This window comes from Gossypium hirsutum, chromosome A12 (assembly GCF_007990345.1).
Source record: "Gossypium hirsutum isolate 1008001.06 chromosome A12, Gossypium_hirsutum_v2.1, whole genome shotgun sequence".
NCBI classification, from domain to species: Eukaryota; Viridiplantae; Streptophyta; class Magnoliopsida; order Malvales; family Malvaceae; genus Gossypium; species Gossypium hirsutum.
The window spans coordinates 62,022,856-62,028,301 of record NC_053435.1 but is presented as its reverse complement, the minus strand read 5'-3'; the positions used below and the strand labels follow the sequence as shown (position 1 = coordinate 62,028,301).

At 35.4% G+C, this 5,446-nt stretch overlaps 1 non-coding gene across 1 annotated transcript; it reads right to left on the bottom strand.

Moving 5' to 3' along the window:
• Positions 1-4,311: 4,311 nt before the first annotated feature.
• Positions 4,312-4,418, bottom strand: LOC121212094 (small nucleolar RNA R71). Its single transcript, XR_005907304.1, has one exon. It is a non-coding gene; the product is annotated as a small nucleolar RNA R71 (small nucleolar RNA).
• Positions 4,419-5,446: the final 1,028 nt, after the last annotated feature.

The window sequence follows — 5,446 nt, the reverse complement described above, 5'->3', positions numbered from 1 at the left end:
TGGATGTGAAAACAACTTTCTAAATGGAAATCTTGAGGAAGAAGTTTATATGGACCAACCTAAAGGTTTTACAATTGAAGGAAACTGTCATATTGTGTGTAAACTTAGGAAGTCAATATATGGCCTTAAGCAAGCTTTACGACAATGGTGCATCAAGTTTAATGACACCATAAAATTTTCTAGTTTTCAAGTAGACATCATTGATTAGTGTATATACCAAAAGATCAAATGGGGCAAGTTTATTTTCTTAATTCTATATGCTGATGATATTTTGCTTGCTGCAAATTATTTTTATATATTGCGTGAGACGAAAGATTTTCTCTCAAACAACTTTGAAATGAAGGATATGGAAGAATCATCCTCTATGATAGAAATTGAAATATTCCATGATAGATAACAGGGATTGTTAGGATTGTCTCGAAAAAACTATATTGAAAGAGTTCTAGAGAGATTTAATATGCATAATTGTTTAGTAGGAATTGTTTTTATACAAATTGTGGACAAATTTAATGTAACGTCCCAAACTTGACTCGATTCACCGAGTCTAGATCTTGGGTGTTCTTAAACGATACAAAACCTTTAACAAAAATTAGTTTGCAATTTCTCATTTATTTAAAACCTATTATTTGAAGTTCCAAAAGAAGAACTTAACATTTGGAAATTTCAAAATAAAATATATGATAAATAATTTATTACATCAGATTTGATATAGATTTTTACAAATTAGAAATTATTTTAAGATAGACCTAAAAAGCATATTCAAGATTGCGCCACAAATCCAATGTATGCATAATAGCCCACTCTGCCACTAACTTGGTGTACTCTTGGCATTTCTTATCATACCTAAAAAGTAATAACAAACCTTGTAAGTAAAAGAGTACTTAGTAAACCCACTATAACCATACATTTATGAATACTTTGCAATCTTGTATGAATTGCTATGAGTCAACCATATTCTGCGTCATTTACTTCAACTGATACCAACATAATGTTATCATTCCCTTATATGCCAGTTATCAGGCCTTTATCATACTTAATCTTCCATACCTTGTTATCTAAGAAATCTTTCCCAATCATTTTACAGATCTCTTATCCCATATTTTTTACTTAACAGAATGTACCCTTAGAAACCACTTCCAACAATCCATACCTTAACCTATACTCTTATTTCAAACAATTTGCTTACTGACATTATCTTCGGCGGATACATTTATATGGCGGATACTTAAGCAAAATTTCATGCTATTGGTTCACACTTAGACATACCCTGATCCAATTTTGTACACATATCCATACTGATATTTCACTACATATAACATCCATATGGACTTCTTAATATGTTATATCATAATCTCATAATTCAAAATAGTAGTACCCAATTCAGAATAATTTTAGAAGAATATCAAATACCACTTACTTTCCATATTTACATTTAATTAAGACAGATACCCTTCTCAACATACCGATACATATTTCTTTTTCATGGAAAACCCTTAAGACTTAGTCCCTCATAACCCAGAACACATAAATACTTCACCTTAGCTTTACTTATTATAGAACTAAAAGAATTTACTCATACCTTACAATAGAGATAGACATTCATATTCAAATCTTACCAAACGTCCTTGATAATTTGGACCACACAGGCATAGCAGAACACACCACACAGGCAATCATATAATGTACATCACCAAGGCTTTCAATTCAGAGTTTTCCATAAAGGCATTTCTTTTAGAGTTCACCACAAAGGATATTCCTAGCTGTCATGTTTACGATAAGGATTTCCCTAAACTCACATTAAGTGAGGTTTCCCATCATTGTCCTGGGACACGCAGAGAACCCCATTGGGTAATCATCATTCTTTAGTTTTTTTTTTTAGATGGTGCCATGGCCATGAACTTTCCTTCAAAATTTCATATCAGAGTTTGCATTTTTTGTATCGACGGACTTCATTAGATACTACCATGGTGACCAAACACAGACTCAGTTTATACACTCTTTATGCATTGACACACTTTAAGCCTAACATTTTAATTTACTAACATACACCAAACAGAACATACATCTCATAGTATACTTTCCAGACATATATATAAAACCATACTTCAACGTTTTGATATCCATACACCAATCATCACATACTTAAAATTATTAAATTCACTACCCATATACATATTATACTTTTTATAGTTTCAAATTCATAGTTCAATTAATTTCCTACAAGTATCTCTCAATATGAACAGTATACATGTAGGAGTTATGATAAACCATAATTTATACATTTTTTACCCCATGCCTAACGCATTTATGGATGGTTTCTCCTTAGATTCGGTGAATTCGATGCTCCTAATCCTTTAATTTCATGTTTTATACTTAGGAGAGCATAGGAGAGTAAAAAGAGCAAGAAACAGGCCAAAAACGGAGAAAATGGACCCACATGAGAAAACAACACGGCCTGGAGTTCCTCACACGGGCGTGTTACACGGTCGTGTCAATTTTGTAGGATCGAAGAATGACTTACACGGGTGGATCACACGCCCGTTCCCATTTAATAGCCTTGACCATGGCCTTCAGTAATCGCACACGGGCGTGTCCCTACCGAACCCATGTTTAGTCCAATTTGGAAAAGGCCAATTTTGAAGGCTCTTAGGTATGCCAAAGCCTATTTAAACACTTGAGGAGGCACTTAGGAAGGGGGATACAGAGTAGGAAGCAAGGAATTACTCAAGGAAAGCCGATTGATCCATCTCAAGAGCCGGATTCATCATCAAGACTGGAGATCTCCCTTCAAGTTCTTTCAGGAGTTTTGGGTTTTCTTATGTTTTGTTATCTTTATGCTTTTGAGATGTTTTCTTTCATAACTATGAACTAAACCCCTAAATACCTAAGGGGAATGAAACCTAAGACAGATCTTGTTAATATTATCTGAATTGTATGATAAATATTTGACTTGTTCTTATTTATGTGTTCTTATTTCTTGTCTTAATATTCCAGGATATTGATTCAAGTTAATGTGCTTATTCAGAGGAGCAAAAGTCCCTGTCTAAGAGTAAATTTATCATAATTAAGCGTAGTTGATTACATGCCTAGAGATAGGGTGACAAGATTTTGCGGGATTAGGGTGAAACCTAATAAGGGAATCCATAGATCGAGTTAATGCAATTCTAGGGTGTTAATTAGAAAGAGATTTCAATTATTCAACCTAGGGTTAGACGTTATTAGTCTCGAGAGAGATAATAATATAACTTAGGGATTTCTACGGATCAAGTCAAATAACAAGTGAAGTCTAGGTGGATTTGTGCTTAGGTATTGTTTCAATTAATCGAATTTTCCCAAAAGTATTTTCCCAAGTTTTTCTTTCTGTGAATTCTTAGTTAGTAATTAGTTTAGACAACCAAACCTCTTAAATTTTAGGCTATAAAATAAAAAGGAAGTAAATACTAGTACTCGTAGTTCCTTTCGGTTCGAAAATTCGGTCTTGCTGAACTATACTACTGTTCGATAGGTACACTTGCCTTAATCGTGATAATAAGTTAGTCTCAAGAACGTTACATTTATAAATCTTTAAAACCTGCTACAAATATCACGCATCAAGTTTTTGGCGCCGTTGTCGAGGAACTAGGATATTAGGAAAACTCGATTTTTATTACTTTAGCCACTTTACTTTTATTACAATTTAAATTTTTATTTTCTTTTCTAATTTTTCTCTTATTTTCTTTCTGACAGGTTTTTCTAGTTTATGACCAAAAGAAACCTGCCAGGACCACTACTTTTTGATGGTGAGATCGACTACACAGTTCACAGAAACTGGAGAGAAATAAGACGAAGCCTAAGATACACAGAGGACGAGCAAGAGGACGATACTTCAACCACATCCGATGAGATGGCTAAAAACCAAGAAAATCTTCTACCTCTTGCGATTATTGTTAATCAGAATCCTGCTCCGTACACTATGTACGATTATGCTAAACCTTCTTTAATAGGAACTAAATCGAGCATAGTTAGACCGACTGTAGCTGCAATACTTTGGAACTGAAACCTAACACAATTCAAATGATACAATAGTTTGTTCAGTTTGATGGTTTGCAGGACGAGGATCCCAACGCTCATTTGGAAAACTTTTTGGAACTATGTGATACATTTAAAATTAATGGCATTTCTGATGACGCCATTCGCCTTCGGTTGTTTCCCTTTTCGTTAAGGAATAAGGCTAAACAATGGTTGAACTCGTTACCACAGGGGCCAATCACTACTTGGGAACAAATGACCGAAAAGTTTTTATTAAAATATTTTTCGCCAGCTAAAATGGCTAAATTACGTAACGAAATTTCTTCCTTTGTGCAGATGGATTTCGAAACACTCTACAATGCATGGGAGAGATACAAGGACCTCTTGAGAAGATGCCCTCACCTTGGGTTACTACTTTGGCTACAGGTTCAAACCTTTCATAATGGCCTGAATCCATCGACTCGACAAATGGTTGACACAGCTATTGGCGGAACCATCAATAATAAGACACCTGAAGATGCCTATGAATTTATAGAGGAGATGTCACTGAATAAATATCAGTGGCAAGTCATGAGGACAAAGCCAATGAAAACAGTCAGCATTTATAACATCGATACGGTCACCATGCTCTCTAATCAGGTAGAACTCTTGAATAAGAAAATTGATGGTTTCCTTAATTCTTTACAGGTTCACCCAGTAATGCAATGTGAAACAAGTGGAGGAGGATCAAGCAGTTCAGAATACCCACCTTATGGCCACAACATGGAGAACGAACAGTTAAATTACATGGGTAACAATCCTCGATCTCAAAATAATCCCTATATCAATACTTACAATGCAGGTTGGAGGAACCACCCTAATTTTTCATGGGGAGGCCAAGGGAATCAGAGACCACCATCTCCAGGCTTCCAACAACCACCCTACCAACAAGAGAAAAAACCGAACCTTGAAGAGATGCTAACAAAATTCATCTCAGTGTCAGAAACTCATTTTTAGAATACCGAGATCGTACTCAAAAATCAACAAGCATCATTTTAGGGGCTTGGAACTCAGATTGGATAGCTCGCCAAGTTGATTTCCGAATGACCACAAGGTAGCCTGCCAAGCAACACTGAATCTAACCCAAGGGAGCAACTCAACGCAATTTCCGTTCAAGATGAGGAAGGGCTAGTTGCAGAACTAAGGCCAGAAACAGTGGTAAGCATAGGTAAGGATGAGGTAGGCCACAATGAGCCAAAGCCGGTGATTACAGAATATAAACCTCGTATGCCATACCCCAATACGACAAGGAAAGACCGCTCAGACGAACAATTTGATAAATTCCATAAACTTCTAAAGAAACTACATATTAACTTACCGTTTATTGAAGCCCTTTCGCAGATGCCAAACATAGTCAAGTTTTTAAAGGAGCTTTTAGCAAATAAACGGAAATTAGATG